Source organism: Rhyacophila brunnea, unplaced genomic scaffold (assembly GCF_057557595.1).
Source record: "Rhyacophila brunnea isolate RB1 unplaced genomic scaffold, BYU_Rbru_1.0 scaffold_24, whole genome shotgun sequence".
Taxonomy (NCBI): domain Eukaryota; kingdom Metazoa; phylum Arthropoda; class Insecta; order Trichoptera; family Rhyacophilidae; genus Rhyacophila; species Rhyacophila brunnea.
This window is the reverse complement of record NW_028232904.1, coordinates 21,711,476-21,729,823: the sequence shown is the minus strand read 5'-3', so window position 1 is coordinate 21,729,823 and position 18,348 is coordinate 21,711,476. Positions and strand designations below refer to the sequence as shown.

The 18,348-nt window shown below is 34.3% G+C and overlaps 1 protein-coding gene across 2 annotated transcripts in view; it reads left to right on the top strand.

The window, feature by feature from the left end:
* Positions 1–5,245: 5,245 nt before the first annotated feature.
* mtd (TLD domain-containing protein mustard) overlaps positions 5,246–18,348 on the top strand; it is a 380,034-nt gene continuing 366,931 nt past the window's right edge. For both annotated transcript variants that reach the window (XM_085951044.1, XM_085951051.1), the window contains exon 1: positions 5,246–5,387. The gene's annotated coding sequence lies outside the window, so the exon portion shown is untranslated. The remainder of the gene's footprint in view (positions 5,388–18,348) is intronic.

Here is an 18,348-nt window from a genome sequence, read left to right as displayed (position 1 = left end):
TTTACGAATAATATGTTGTTACCAATATCGCAAATTTTTGACTTGTTACCGTTCAATACTGGGCCATCGTATTATCCTGTAGCTGTTTGGTTATCAAGTTTAAGTTTTTTGAGATATGGAGTCAGAATTAATTAATTAATACACTTAATGGATATATTCATTGTCTTCTATGATGCGACTAAAATAAAATGTGATCTGAGTAAGTCTTTTCTGAGGAGTACTGCATTATCGACTGCGAGCCTTAGTTAAAGTTTTTGTCGATATATGTTACTATAATCTGCTGCAATAATACCAATCATGAAAGTTCTTATGCTACGTTTACGGTTGATCTTTCGTTGGATTGGAGTTTTCTGTATTTCTCATAATATGGTAAAAAGTAACTGTAGTTATCTGATTTTGATACTACGCAGGACTTCTCGGCCCATTTATTTGAGGACGTTAACATGTGTCACCCTGTCACGTTTACACAACTACAACTCGAAAGTTTCAGTTCTCCGTGATACCCTTTATCGTCCATAGAGTAAATGTATTAAGGTCTCAATTGGTAAGAAGGCGTCTCGGCGAATGGAGAAGCGCATGCTGGGCATAACGCGAAAGGCAAAAATCGGAATGATTAGATAAAGAAACAGACAAAAGTCCGCGATGTAATAGAGTTCGCTAAAAACCTAAGGTGGAGTTAAGCTGGACACATAGCTCGAATAAAGCACAATCGCTGGACAAATCTAGTCATCCAGTGATACACAAGATGTACAAAATGCGGCATTTTAAAAATTTGCACGTTGTATGGCGAGCGGGATAATCCCGACTCCTCCGTAGAATCAGATTAAAATCTTGAGCATCAGTACGAGGGTACACTGGGCGCATCACGCTGGCGGCTAGCTGAGCTGGACCTCACTTTCTCACTTTCTTTCTAGAGTCAGTCTTAAGCACCGACGTGCATGATTGCAAATAATCGTCCCATGCGGCTCCGTTCAGGACGAACTGTGAGCAATTAAATATTCATTATGTCGCAATACAGCGCTGTGGAAGGCAGCCGTGCATAATCCACGGCTGTACAGACACGGCGGGTGGTGAAGGGTGTATTGGAAGTTTGTGGCAACGCAATGCACAGGACCGCGAGAAGTGGAATCAGCTAGGAAGGGCGTTCATCCAGCAGTGGATAGATTCAGGCTAAGCAGCACTCAAAATAGAAATTGTACGACCCGGAGCGCTCGTCAATTTTCTGAAAATATTAACATAGGTATCTAATTTTATGTGTGTTATAAATAAATGTGTTAGATTTTTTGTTATATGGCCATTCTACATCAAACAGACTAGTAAAAATATTTTTTCCACGAGACGGACCGACAATGTTGAACATTTTATGTCCCGGAACGGCGCTCCGGTGCGCTCTGGTCCATTTTGAGCCCTGGGCTAATGATGATGATGACACCTTGCTTTGGTTGTTATTACCTATACATCTAAATAGTATGCACAAAAAACTTATTTAATATTAAGGCTATACCTCAACTGAGGCATGATCTAAAAAGATAGTGACTAGGCGATGCGCGGATTGTACAAATGACGCGAGCCGAACAAAATATAATTTGTCATAAATATCCAACATGCGTCCATTTAATGTTATGTTTATTGTTATATTACTAATAATAATAGTGTATTTACTGACATGTTTTCTTTTTCAAGTACATGCGAAACGTTTTTTACTCATCTTTACACGATTTAAGAATATATTCCTCCGACGCCATCACAAAACAAATTGAGTGCTCACAGGTCGACTGTCGCTCTCCGAATGGCAACGCGGCCGAAATTACGTCCCACACAGTGTTGAAAATTATTTGCCGTTTCACTTATGTACGCTCTTAACCATTTTATCTCGGTCCGACTATAAAAATGAATTTCGGAACACAATTGCGAATATTATTACCAATTAATATTACACAAAACTAAATTAATAATTTATTTATAAATAATGTAGAATATAATATCAGTTCACCACAAAAGCGATGATGTAATGTATCTAAAACTGTACAAGATCCCCCACATAAAACAGTTAATAAAGTGGACCGCCATGCTTGAGAGTAAAACGAATTCATTTTGTTTTTTTTTATTATTGTGAAAGTTAACCTTTTCTTATAATTCGATTTAGCCACCCCTGCGATCACGTGTAGCATTTTGTTTGACGTAGAATCCCACCCCCTCCACTTTCCTGTGACGCTTCAGGCGTCCTTAAACGCCCCTCGTCCCGCCACGCCAACCCTTCCCTGTGTACCCCCGCCCCTGCATAAACGTCCCTGTAGTGTTGCCACTTTTTAAATTTTCCCCTAACAGCGGTGAAATAATATCTAGGTATTTATTTACACTTCAATACAACAACTTTAAAGAAAATATGGTACAAGTCGGTTATGTGGAATACAGCGGCAAATACATTTTGAAAATAGCCGATATACTGGATTATTTGTTATGTTAACCTAACCAAACCTAACCTAAACTAACAAATAATCCAGTATAAATGGTATTTTCGAAATGTGTTTGCCGCTGTATTCCACATAACCAACTAGAACCTAAAATATAAATATAATAAACACACTTATTATTTTTTACATACAGTTATTAAAAGACCTAATTACATTTAATACAAATAATATATGTATTGAAATAACATAAGTAATAGAAAAAAATCTCAGATAAGTACATGGATATTAGAAAAAAATCAAGAAAAAAGTTACCAACTGGGATTCGAACTAGCGTCTTTTAACATACATAATTGTGAAAAACACTTTCTGAGAAAATGTATTATAACCAATAGAAAAATTCATTTTTTGAAAAAAGTAAGCTACCCCGGCAGGGAATCGAACCCTGCATCTCCTGGGTTTACGCCCCGTCCGTTGCATTTACCTTTATGCTATAAGACGACGTACTAATTGCGACAAATTTTAACTATTGGCCTTTTTAATACCTACTCATCAGCGTTCTTCTAAATCAAGCTACGAGTACTTTGGTGACATGTCTTTGTTTGGACTCATGTCTCTTACTTTCCGAGTGAGTGCTTCCGCCTCTAAGCTATCGATCTGTCTATGATTCATGCGAATTATTTCTTATTACTACCTACGTTTTTACTGAGATCCTTAAAATTCCACCAATCAATAGGCAATCTGCTTTGTGATCAGTTAAGATAAATGACATTACTAATTTAATAATTGTAACTGACGTCTCGGCGCTAGCTACGTATTTATTATTGACCTTCTTGTAATTGTTTTCAATTCAATATTGAATATACATAAGTTTTTCTTTTAAAGAATTTTATATTCTTTATTATAGAAATAACATAAATTTGAAAAACCTCGAAAATATACATATAATTATTACAAAAAAAATTAGAAAAAAATTTGAACTCACGTTTTTCACTTTCCGGGTATGTGCTTTCGCTTATAAGTTATCGATCCGTCTATGATTTCTAATTGATTTCTTAAAATATTATATGTCAGACCTGCAGCACGTAGGTCGCTTTTGTAAACTTTTCTCTGACATGGCGGGAGGCGCAAGAGTTGGCAATGGACCGAGGGAAGTGGCGCGAACTTGTGCCTGCCCTATGCCCCAATGCTGGGTCGTGACAGGGTGGAAGAAGAAGAAGAAATAGTATATTTGGTACTGTTCGGTTATCAGGAATACAGCGGAAAACACATTTTGAAAATACCCGATATACTGGATTATTTGTTAGCTTGGGTTAGTTTAGGTTAGATTAGGTTGGGTTAGGTTAGGTTAGGTTAGGTTTAGTTAGGTTGACCTAACAAATAAGCCAGTTTATCGGTTATTTTCAAAATGTGTTTGCCGCTGTATTCCTGATAATCGAACAGTACCGTATATTCATATTAAGGGGGGACATGCTCGTCGAAGGTCAAAATTGAGTTTTTATTGTATTTTCAAACCATTATCCTGGACACTCCTTAAACGTTGTAGATAATCTATTTATATAATTTTGAAGCCATATTATCCTTTATAGTTATTTTAAACATTTGATGACTGCATAAAGTATTTGTGTTACATAAAATAGTATTCTTTGAAACCTCTCGCTCTAATGTTTTAGAATATAGTCATATTTCGGTACATAACTGTGCAGTGGTGTTAAGATTTTTTACATTTAATAATTTTTAAACGCATTTATAAAACCATTAGTATAATTTATTACGAGATAATTTCTGTAAAATATTCACGATAAAAAATTATATTGATAATCTCTGTGATCCCAAATTTGACAAGAATTAGGCATTTTATTATTCAAAAAATCGGCAAGATTAACACATTTGAAGATAATTCTAAAGATATTTATTATAAGCTATGTCTTTGACCATTCAAGTGTGATAAACATCTTATGAATAATGATTGCTTTATAATAATTATTGACCTAAGAATAAGGTAGTGTTTTTTTGAAATACGCCATTTCTTTTGGCATTCCCCAGTGGTTAAGCTACAACATACGGCCGTAACCATAAATTGACAAACTATAATTAAAGTAGGGAGTAAAATTATGTTAACGCGCGTTTTTGAACATGTACCTAACCGAATTTTTTTTTATTTTTTTTTAAACGGTACATGTTCAAACACGCGCGTCAATATCATTTTACTCCCTACTTTAATTATAGTTTGTCAATTTATGGCTACGGCCGTATGTTGTAGCTTAACCACTGGGGAATGCCAAAAAAAATGGCGTATTTCAAAAAAACACTACCTTATTCTTAGGTCAATAATTATTATAAAACAATCATTATTCATAAGATGTTTATCACACTTGAATGGTCAAGGACATAGCTTATAATAAATATCTTTAGAATCATCTTCAAATGTGTTAATCTTGCCGATTTTTTGAATAATAAAATGCCTAATTCTTGTCAAATTTGGGATCACAGAGATTATGAATATAATTTTTTATAACGATTTGTAACGATTACAATAAATTAGTTGTAATTAATTGTCACAATAAGTGCTATGTTTTAACAGCACCTTTTTTGGCTGTGGTAAATTTTAGAGCGAGATAAAAAAATATAAGAGATAGAGACGGCTAACTAATTGCAATTTTAACAATAAGTGGTAATACTTCGATACAAACCTACCCTAGATAGCTGCCGTTGCGGCCGGAAGCGGTCTTGTGTATAGAATAGATGCGCAGGAATAAATCATTTTGCGGTTTCATTTAGGGGAAAATTCTACACATTTTCTGGCAATTCAATAATCCTAAAGCCTTATCGCCAGTACTACGTCGTAGGTGGAAGAGACAAGCCGATTTTCCCGCCTGTGCACAATCGAAAACCGCGTTGAAAACTGTGAAAAATTTACCTGGAAAACAGTGCTTTAAATAAACTGTGTTTTGACAAAACTGTGACTGGTGAAATGTAGGTATAATCAGACGCATTCTGTTGCATTCGTGTAAAAATATATTAAATGCATTTTAAACGGCTAACGTCATTCAAGACTGGGTAATGATTTCGCTTTGATTTTGATACTAATTGGTTGATTTAATTATGCAATTATGACAATCTAAAACAAAATAGAACAGAATTTAGACAGTCATCGAATTTTATTTATATGTTTTGTTTATTAATTTTTATTGCGGCTAGAAGATACTTTATATTTCAACGATTATATCTATTAAGATTTTTATATTTTAAAAATATTATAATGAATGAATTTAAAATATGCTTAAATACGTTTAGTATGAACACATTTATTATTAAATTGGTAAATACAGAAAACAGAACGTAAACGTACATACCAGTAGCGAAGGGTGGAGGTAGGTTGTTAAGATCCGCTATAAATAGTGCACAATAAATTTTGTTAGTCATACGTGGTTGTTTGTATTGAACTAAGACTACAATTTACAGCTGGTGTTGGTTAGGTTTTAAAATTCAATTAAACCCTGCCTGAACCAAACCATAATAGTTTTGGTATACTTTGGGCGATATGACAAAATTGTGCACACTGCTTCATTCATACTTATTTGTTTTCGTTGGATTAATAATACATCTTACACATATTGTTGGTACTTTGTTTTAATTCATTTAACCCTGCCTAACTAAACTATTAACACCCACGGTGGCCGCGTGGCTTAAGCGCTGGACTATCACGCCGTGGGTCTCAGGTTCAAATCCTGGGTCTGACAAGAACACATATTGTTTTTCAATTTGTGTGTGAGTCAATGTATGGACCTAATAGGTTGAGCAAGTGGCTGACATCCATTTCTCGTAAAAAACAAAATCTGATAATACAACCCTCTACTTTTTGGAGGCCCATATGATCCTATTAGGATCGGACATGGTCGAAAAAAAAAACCAAACTATAATAGATGAAAATATTATTCTATCTATACATTATTTAAAGTTATGTATGATTTAATTGCACAATTTTAGATATTTTATAGATATACGAGTATTCTCTGACCATTATCTATGAATTTTAAAAACTAACCAGTACCATCTGCAAATTGTAGTGTTATTTAAATGTAAACAAATACGTATGACTGACAAAGATGAGTGTGCACTATTTATGGTGGATCTTAAAAGCCTACCTCCACCCTTCGCCACTGCCTTATATACCTAAACAGCGATCCCTTATCTGTCCTGGGTAAATAAAATTATACTTATTAGATAAAAAATATTATCCAATCTATAAAACATCTAAAGTTATGTATGATTTAACTGCATAATTTTAGATATTTTATAGATAGACCAGTATTTTTTGACTATTATCTATTATGGCATGGTTTTCGCAGGGTTTAGTAGAATTTTAAAAACTAACTAACCCATCTGTAAATATTGCAGTCGTATTTCAATGAAAACAAATACGTATGGTAAATGACAAAGTTTAGTGTTGACTATTTATGGCAAATCTTAACAGCCTACCTCCACCCTTCGCCACTGATACATACTAATATATGTATATTATAAAAGCTAGGAATAAGAACTATAAAAATCTAAAAAAGTGAAATTTAAAAATAATTAAATTAATACAGGGTGTAATTTAATATTGCTTCATAACTTTATATATAATTATCCCTGCTACCCCCGTAAATTAACAACTGCCTACGCAGTATTATATTTACGAGTCTGATACAGTATTGATAGGTACTGTTTCTTACCGCATATTAAGCTCTCGTAGTGGAGCTTTTGTCCACAATTTCATGTCGAGGTAATGTAGCTATGTTTTCTTTAGTGAGTTGGTTGTTAGGCGTTCGATCAGTCTTCAATGATTGGGTGTGACTAGGGATTCCAATCCCGGGATCCCGAGCTATTTTCGATACCTATGAATCCCGGGATTGATAAACATAATCCCGAAACTTTCGGGATTGATTTTTTTATCAATTTTTATGGAAAATAAAATAAAAGCGAAAATATAACAGAAAAAATACTTTTAATAAAAAATAACTACATTAGAAATAAACTGAGTTTGAATGAAGTTTGATTTATACCCATGTGTAAGTTGCCGATTCATTTCATTTTTTCACATAAATTAATAAAAATGAGAAAGATTGGAAAAAAACAATGCTTCGCACTATTAACAAAGTAATTCCACCATGATCTCATACGTTTTACGGCAGTTTCATATTTGGGCTGACTAATTAGATTTATGAAGCGGAAAGGCCATAAGTACATCATGATTTGCTTCACTATTTTAAATCTCGCTAATCCATTCATTAAGTCTTTACTATCAAAAACAGCAATTTCATATTAAATTCATTTTCAGTTAATTCTCTTTTGTATGAAAAGTTATTTCGACACCATTATTGGTTGTTAGTGGTCTGGGGTCCTAGCAACTAAATTATTAATATATACGTACATTACTATGGAAATCAATATGACATGTCAAGTACATTTTTTTTGATCGTTTAACGCATTCGCTGCTGAATAGATAATGAGATTTTAATTGCCCCCTTTAAAATGCACGTTAATTACATCGATCGGCCGCCTGGTCATTACGCGCCGTGTGTGTCTTCCGCGTCCAAAGTATTAAGCTAGTCAAGTCAAGTCAAGTTTATATGGTTCAACAGAAAATTTAAAAACGTTGTATATAAAAAGTTCTTTTTATCTTGTAATTATTTATAGATAAGTAAATGAATATTTTTTGACCATTATCTATTATGGTTTGGATTAGGCAGAGCTCATTGAATTTTAAAAACTAATAAACACTATCTACACATTGCAGTATTAATTCAATGAAATCAAATACGTTTGATTAACAAAGTTTAGTGTGCACTATTTATGTCGACTATCATAACAGCCCACCTCCACCCTTCGACATTGGCGTATACAGATTGCCGTATCACAGTTCACCTTGAGCTATTGTATGGGAACAACACAAATACGTTCTTCAAACCAAACCCGCCCGCATCACAATCGGTCTTAATCGGGCGTATCACGAGGCACTACGTTTTATGTGAAGCATCTGTACAGTTGTGTACGCCTGGTAATGTCTCAGGAGCAGATAATCAATACTGAGGTCGCCACGCTCTAAGTGAGCACTGACTGAGTTTATTGATTTTACTCTAATACAAAGTGCCGGGGAGACACAAAAGGAACTAACAAAAAATAGAACGAATGAAAATATATATACCTAACAAAAAAACTAAGCTAATCATACGGATAGCAAAATTTATTTAGAAATATCTTCACGCCCGCAGTAAGACGCCGCAATTTTTTTTAAATGCAAGATAATTGGCCTTTGTGACGACCAGGTCGGACGGCCCGATGGGCCCAACAGCTAGTTGGACTGACTTGAGCATCTCTTCCCTCTCCGAGCACATTCTCGGATATTCCCAGAGGATGTAGTTTGCATCCTGTCTTTCTCCGCCGCATGGACATGTCGGTCAGGTAACAAATCCAAGCTCAAATAACTTGGCAGCGATCCCACCATGTCCTGTCAAAAAATGAGGGGTGTAGTGGTCAGGAGTCAACTTGGTTATTTCCAATCACCATTCAATATAAGTAAAGGACAAATATGTGTGCCGGCCCTTGGTCGTTTCATCCCGTATCCGGAAATTTGTACGTAAACAGTTCACCGCAGGACACTTATTCGTGCGCCGCAGTACATGAAACATGAGTTCGCGTATTATTTAATCAAATGACGAGTTCTTCGTTGAACATTTCACCGTGGAGAATATTTGTACGTATGCTACAATATGTGGCAAATTTTATGAGATGTCTTTACTAGGTTAGGTTAGGGTTAATCTAATTGGAACAGTAGGTACTATTTGCAAACTATCGCCGCATTTTGTAAGATACATACAAATGTATTCCACGGTGAAATGTTCAACGAAGAACTAGTCATTTGATAAAATGTTATACGATCTCATGTTTCACGTACTGCGGCGCACAAATAAGTGTCCCACGATTAACTGCATACGTACAACTTACATGTAACCGTTTCATCCCACTTGTGCTGGAACAGCGCACGGCTAACTGCATAAATAAATACATTTTCTAGACACTTGATCTCTAGGGATTGTCTTTGCGATTCATAGACCACATTTCTGGGCCTCGTGACATACATTTAGTTTTTGGCTATCTACTCTATCGTTGATCCCATATGATATAAAATTTCGTAGGCACATTTTACAAATTCGTCCTTTTCTGTTTATTGCTATGTATTTGTTTTTTCAAACAATATCTTGAAGAAATTCTGAATCGGTTGTAGTTGTATGTATTTACCATTTATCCGAAAATATTGAAGTAACCTTCTTCTATAGAGAAGGAACCTAAATAATATTGAAACAGTAGGTGGAACTCTGCTCTACCGATTATGTTGGTAACATGTAAATTGTACGTACAACATTCACCGTGGCACAGTTTGCCGTGAGCTTTCTATCGGAAAGATATTACCGTATACTATACGGTCTCCAATTTTATTAGATTCAACATGAACATTAATTCAATTTTAATAGCTGATTTTGGAAAAATTCATAAATTCAAGAATGAAAACCTAACCTAACCTAACAAATAATTCTGTATATCGGCTATTTTCAAAATTTATTTGCTGCTGGCTTCCTGTAAAGTGTAAACCGACAAGAACCGTGCTTTATTTTGACATGAATTTTATGTCAGTACTTTACGACCCAAAGGGGCTGGACGGTCTTTAATATACGGCCTAGTAGCGAAGAGTGGAGGTAGGCTGTTAAGATCCGCCATAAATAATGCACATTAAACTTTGTTAGTCATCCGTATTTGTTTTTATTGAACTAAAGCGTCAATTACATTGAGCTTTTTTACGAGCTGCTTATTGGCGAATTTAAAAGCGGGCGGTTCAGCTACTGCGACTTCATGATTACACACAAAACTTTCCATTCGCTGATAAGCCACAAGTCAGCGAGCGATTTTGACGGAACGTAGTTCGTTTTTTTACCGGGAGGTCGCTACGCTCCATAACAATGTTTCCATTAAACGTCAAAAATGTAAATTTCAAAATGAGTAGTTCGTTTTTCCACCACCATCGCTCTACTGCGCAGACGCAGTAAGCCCACACGCCGGCGTGTAGTGTGAAAAGTTGACCGGCTTTCAACTTTTCTAGGTGGAGTGTTTACAACCTGCTTATTAGCTTATTCGATGATTACACTGGGCGAATTTACAGGCAGATTATAAATTTGCCAATAATCAGCTCATAAAAAAGCTCAATGTAATTGACGCTTTAGACTACATTTTACAGATGATGTTGGTTAGATTTTAAAAATCAATTAAACCCTGCCTAAGCCAAACCGTAATAGTTTTGGTATACATTGGGCGATACGACAAAATTGTGCACACTTTTTCATTCATATTTATTTGTTTTCGTTGGATTAAGAAAACATATTACACATATAGTTAGTCGTTTTTTTAAATTCATTAAGCCCTCCCTGCCTAAACTAAACTATAATAATTAATAGATAAAAAAAATATTATTATATCTATAAAATATTCAAAGCTACGTACGTCTTAATTGCATAATTTTAGATATTTTATAGTAGACGAGTATTTTTTGACTATTATTTATTATGGATTGGTTTCGGAGGGTTTAATTGAATTTTATAAACTAACCAACACCATCTGTAAACTGTAGCCTTATTTTAACGAAAACAAATACGTATCACTGACAAAGTTTTGTGTGCACTATTTATGGCTGATCTTAACAGCCTACCTCCACCCGTACGGCCATATATTTCCGATATAACATTTTACAGGAAAATGTGATAAGGTGAACTGCATGCGTACAAGTTTCCGGATACGATAAAATAAATAAATTTGAATTTTAATGCTATCAAGTGTAGCTAGTCAAAATTTGTTGCATTTATCTAATAGGGGCTGTCCCGAGAAGAATAAAAAATAATTGTCAAGAAAATAATGTTAAAACAGTCATGATCTTAATAAAAAATAATACACTGCGTTGTCACGATAATTTTGTAATCCGTTTTGTTATTAATTGTTTAAAAAGAGACCCCAATTTTTATCATTTGTTTTCGTGTTAAAACTCCGGCGTTAATAAATTATCCCAGGAACCGGCGAAAAACTAATATTTCGCCCTGTCATGGCGCACGAGTGCGGTGACCACGTGACCTTTGTCTCGGAGGACAGGAAAGGGCACGAGAAAGGGAAATACAATCCTCCCTGAGATGTAATGCAACTGCTACGTGTTTCAATTATAAGTATTATTGATTATTTGTAGAGGAGTAGTTTTACCATTCTAAAAGTCAGGTTGTTCTAATGTTTGAATAGTATATTTTATAATAATATGAAGTCCTAATGAGTTTTTAACCTTTATTTTACGCATATCGAAAGATGCCGCCATCTTGGAAGAATGGCACACAAACCCGTTTTTTCCACTATCATATCTTTTCACCATCAGTAGGTACAATGATCTAAGTACATAGTTATAAACAATTCTGTAGAAATCATAATTTCCACAACTTGTATCTGAAATATTTTTATAATATACTATATTTCACATAGAAGTGGACGGTGTGCTTTACTTATTTGCTTGAGTTTGATTGGTAAATAAAATGACCATATTTAGATGGTGGATTTGGCCACGTACCTACTTTTTACGAGTTATACGTGGTGTAAATGAAAACTGTGCCATTATTAGTAGTATTGACTTGTGTGTCCCAGTGTAGAGCATCAGTTATTTGTTCTCCCAAGGAGCATAACTAACCTGCCATTGGTGATGCCAATTAGGATGGTAATAACTCTGTTTAACCAAATCGCTTCGGATGTTGATATATTTTACCTACGTGAAGATGAGGTATAGGTGGGCGATGCTTTATATTTTTCATAATTTTTCTACCTTTTATTTTACTTTTCATTTGTTTTTGTGAAACTGCAAATATTTATTTCTTCTTTACACTGTTTAATACTATTTATTTGTTTTTAAATGTCACGTTGTGAACGTCTTAAATTTATAATTTGTAACTTTCACCGTACGTAAATATAAATTAGGTAATTTGAATTTGAATGGTTATGCGTTAAATTTCAGTATAAATAACAAATAATTTCATTTTTTTTCTAATGTGTTACTTAAACCAAATATTACTTTAATATGATTTATATTGCAATAAGAAATATGTTACATATTATGTACAATTTTAAAAAGCTCTGGTGTACCTATATAGTGTTTTTTTTTTTACTAAAATATAGGTACTGTTCGGTTAAAGCGGATACAGCGGAAAACGCATTTTGAAAATAGCCGATAAACTGGATTATTTGTTAGGTTAACCTAACCAAACCTAACCTAACCTAAACTAACCCAAACTAACAAATAATCCAGTTTATCGGCTATTTTCAAAATGCGTTTTCCGCTGTATCCGCTTTAACAGAACAGTACCAAAATATATTTCCAAATATTTACTATGTGTTTGAATTTGTGCGTTTATCTGTTTGCCCGTTAGTACAGTTATAACTCAAAAACTACCACATATTTAATATTGATGAAACTTGCACAGTACGTAGACTTTTATCTCAAAAAATAACATACTTGCATCAATATGAGATAATAATTTTGTAGAGTATTTATTTTCTTCATTATATATTATATGGCTCTTTTTCCATATTTCACGTGGAGAAAGTCGTGGGCGATCGCTAGTTTACAATATTATTTACTGTTGCCGAATTGTGGTCACCACACAAAAATCTTTCTCCATACAAAATACTCGCGATGTTCTCCGCTCCGTCAGAAAAAGTGGCAACATCCGCTTTCCGCCCTGAATTATTCATTTCACCACTAAACTTAAGCAAAAAACTTTATATACAGGATACTCGAATATACATATATATAATACATCTTGTAATAACTTATAGACGCTTCCTAAAAATCCTATCAACCGGTTCGCTATAGTTGTGATACTAGGGTTTATGATAGATTACGGGAAATGGTAGGAAACTGGAAAAAGTGATGGTTTGAGGGGTAGTTTATTGACAACGGGCACTTGATTTTCAAACAGACTAATTTATTTTTATGCTAATTTACTTAAAAGCACTTTTACGTGGTAATTATATAAATTATAGAATTGATTTTGTTAACTTGTTGGACGAGATCACGTATCGTTCTCTCGGCTCAAGAAAAAAACAAGCCTCTTTAGAAATTAACGTTTTTTACGCATTTTCTGGTGTTTCGTCATTGTTGTTTTCCGTTTCTAATTACCCGTATACATAACCAAACCTAACTGGTTTTTTTTAAATGGTTTCGAAGGCTTGTTTCGATCAAATAATTCGTATTGCAATCGATTAGCTTCAAATAGGTGTGTTTGTACATCGGATTGCTTTTAAAGTAAACCATAATATTATATTCCCTGCCCAAAAATATATATTTTTTTAAATTATGTATAGTGTATTCTTTTTAGCACTACAAAAGGCCATGAAGCCCATTAACAACAGTGTAGTAAATAATAGAGTAGGTAGTAGGCAGGGAACTCAGAAATAATGGGAACTGAAATACATAACGGGTAAGGCGAAGCAGGTAACCGACTCGAGTAAGGAAGAATCCGGGTTAAACTTACACACGTGTTAAGAATACGTTTTACGTCGAATACTAAAAACTGCTCTCGGTTTATGCATTTACGCTCATTTAATGTTGGTGTATTACACACACTATTGCACGTGCATAATGCGTGCTTCATTTTCGTAGGACACTCACACATTCAAAACCCTGCATCAAGATGCGGCATATTGAATATAGACTATCGGTATTCTATTTATTATCTGTTCTGTGGTAGTAGGTAATATAAATGAGGCAATCGCGAACACTCGGGCTTTGAGAATATATAAATATACTGTCTCCTCACCAGAAATCGAACCCGGAGCCCCAGATAAAAGTCCATCGTCTTATGCACTGGACTAAGAGGGCCGACCAAAGATGTTGACAGCAGGTCATCATATTATTTTTGAATTCAATTGCATACATATTATTGCGTTGGACGGAATTTTGTTATTAGTAGATACTTTGCAAATTATAAATTCAAGATGTTCAGAACATGTCATGAAAAATATACGCAATATTAGTACCTAAAAGAGTAAATACAAAAATTATGAAGAATACGGAATTACGTCGAATGAGCTAAGTATATTTAGCCAATTTAGCGTTTTTCTTGTAGTTCAGACATAAATAATTAAAGAACATACCTTTTAGATGAATAATTGTTAAATTATTATTTTATATACGCGGAAATTCGGAGTAATATACAAAAACATTAAATATTGCATGAAATTGTTTAGTCGTGTTTTATTTTTCACTAAAATAGTTACCCACCTGTTGGAGGCATCAAAAAACGTTAGTAAAAATTCTACAAGCCTATCGAAAAATGCTAGATCTGGCAAGAAAAACGCTAAATTGGCTAAATATACTTAGCTCATTCGACGTAATTCCGTATTCTTCATAATTTTTGTATTTACTCTTTTAGGTACTAATATTGCGTATATTTTTCATGACATGTTCTGAACATCTTGAATTTATAATTTGCAAAGTATCTACTAATAACAAAATTCCGTCCAACGCAATAATATGTATGCAATTGAATTCAAAAATAATATGATGACCTGCTGTCAACATCTTTGGTCGGCCCTCTTAGTCCAGTGCATAAGACGATGGACTTTTATCTGGGGCTCCGGGTTCGATTTCTGGTGAGGAGACAGTATATTTACTCGTCTTAAAAAATGAAACGAAACTTTAATGCCGTTGACACAATATAGCTAGGTATTTGATGTTAATTTTTTATATATTTCTGTTAAAATTTGTGGTTTTTTTTCGATACGCCAGAGCAAAGGTATTGACTTCGTTCTTGGTAGAATAAGTATTATTTTTTTGCGATTTTATTGTCACAAAATCTAGCGTTTTTTCCTGCCAAATAGCTTGCTTTCATACCCTGTCTGGCACGTTTTTGTCCCACAAGTTGATAACACTGGTTGCAGATCGAAACTTTGGTGGCTGGACGATGTCAACAAAGAACCTAGTGTGCCATATCAATGGTTTAACTAGTCCAGATTATCGGGAAATGGAGAGAGTTCTTGTACTCGGGTTGTTAACCTACTGATGATAACGAAACTATTATTTTTTTTTAAATACATACGCGTATTCTATATAATACGAGGGTGGGTCAATAATTCCTTAGAAAAAAGCATTAAAACATTTTTTATTTTTGTATTTTTTTTTATTTCTCAACATAATCTCCTTGGAGCTCAATACACTTGGTTAGACGTTTCTCAATTTTTTTTAAACCGTCAGAAAAATAAGTTTTCGGAAGGTCCTCAAAATAAGCATTTGTCCGATCGATGACTTCTTCATTTGAAAAAAAACGTTGTCCACTTAGCCATTTTTTTAAGTTTGGGAAAAGGAAAAAGTCACTGGGGGCTAAATCTGGCGAATACGGTGGGTGGTCGACCAATTCGAACTTCAATTCTTCAATTTTAGCCATTGATCGTAAACATGTGTGAACACGGGCATTGTCCTGATGAAAGAGGATTTTTTTCCTGTTTAAATGAGGCCGTTTTTCTTCAATTTCGTTTTTTAGCTGGTCCAATAAAAATGCATAATAATCCCCTGTTATTGTTTTTCCTTTTTCCAAATAGTCAACGAAAATAATTCCACGTGCATCCCAAAATACAGTAGCCATAACCTTACCAGATGATTTTACGGTGTTCGCCTTCTTTGGACATGGTTCGCCTTTCGCAATCCACTGCTTTGACTGTTCTTTCGTCTCGGGAGTATAGTGGTGTATCCATGTTTCATCTACAGTCACAAAGCGACGAAAAAAATCATCCGGATTGCGTTGCATGAGCGACAACAGGGCTTTAGAGGCCACCACCCTATTGCGTTTATTGTCGACTGTGAGCAAACGCGGCACCCATCTTGCAGAAACTTTTTTCATGCCCAATTTGTCATATAAAATAGAAATGACGCTACCTTTTGAGATCCTTGTAACCTCAATTATCTCACTCAACTTTAATCTTCGGTCACTTAACACCATATCGTGGATTTTATTGATCATTTCTGGTGTAGTCACCTCTACAGGACGTCCTGAGCGTGGTTCATTCTTTGTTGATGTACGACCACGTTTAAATTCATTTAACCAGTTATAAATAGTTGCAAGTGAAGGAGCAGATATGCCGTGAACTAAATCCAACTCATTTTTTATTTCCTTTGCTGTTAACCCTTTTATATTAAAATGTTTAATAACAGCTCTAAACTCAATTTTCTCCATTTTTGTAAACAAGCAATTTTTTTTTTAAATGTACGAAAATAAAAAACAACAACCCGACCAATCTGATTGAAACTTCGCAGCATACTGAATCGGTAGTGCCGCTGCATGAAAACAAACCGCTTACAGTACTAGTCGCGCCACCTGTCGGCTTTTCTAAGGACTTATTGACCCACCCTCGTATCTTCAGCGAACCTGTGCGAGCCTCTTGTAAGACATCCCTGCAAGATATTACATGAATATTATTATTAATCGCGTTAGCACTGTGACCTTTAAGCCAGAGGCCGCCAGGATTCGGGGATTCCCGGTTTCAGATATTCTGCATTAAACCTATTCTCTCAGATTTTAATAAACTCATAATTATTATTCTTCTGACGTCTCCTGGAAGCTATATAACGTACATTAATAATGAGTGAAGAATCCATTAGTTTTCTTCGTATCTTAAACTGGAAGTAGAGACCGTCGCTAGATGGCAGAGTACTTATTCACTGGCACAGCGACAGAGTGTAGACTACATTAAAAAATACACACAAAACAAAACCACAGGCAACATTTTCTAAGGTATTTTCTTTAGACACTATGCCAGTGTTGCCAATCGTAATATAATAATTATAGTATGTGTACTATAATTTTCGTCTGCGTCCTATGTACGACAGGGATGGCGAACCTTTTTACGTACGCGTGCCAAAATTTCCTAAGTAATATTTTTCGACTGTCTGACGTGCCAAGCAGTTTTTTTTATGGCGAATTTTTTTTTTTAGTTTTCTAAAAAAATAGTTTTTAAGAGTTCTATTAAAAAGGTTTAAAAATTACAATTGAGTTATTGATATTCTTTCGCCGTATTTATAGCCGAAGGCATATCTTTTGTTCTTTGAATATTTTTTCCTTGTTTTCAAATCACTCAAAGAGTTCGTGGAAGCATTTAAACCACTCTTCTTTCATATTATATTCTCCATCACTGAGCGGTTTTCCATTTTTAGAGATTATGATTGAGGTAAAATAACGAGCAGTTATTATATCTGAGTGACTCCAGATAATTAATTTCACAAGGTTTGTTGATTGTATATTTTTATTTTTAATTCCCCGATCCCAAGGACTGACCTATGCAATTGTATATTTACATTAAACGTAATGATTATTCTTTAAAATCATATGCCATCCTGCAATTCTTTATAGTCTGTATACAATGCGATTTGTCATTATTTATGCATGAATTTCGTCGTTTCCGTTTCCGCATCGATTGGTACCTAAACATAATATGAAAAACCGAAGAAAATACGTATGGCTATGACGTCATTATTTTTTAATATCATTCATAAGTAAGTACTTATTGAAGTATATATTTATTTGTAAAACTTTTTTATAAAATAAAAACATTTTTTATAATAAATAATAAATATATATAAAATAGTAATATTTATTTTCTCTTCAAAATGAAACATTCGCGTGCCTTGCAAAATCATCTAGCGTGCCATAGGTTCCCCATCCCTGATGTACGATATAAAACAAGTATGGTACACCCAAAATACTATAATAATTTTGAATATCGGAAAAAATACGCAAAAAGTAGTAGATTTTCGATATTTCCGTATGATAATTTGATGCAAAGTACCTACTATAATTTCGCAATATAAGATGTTTAATTAATG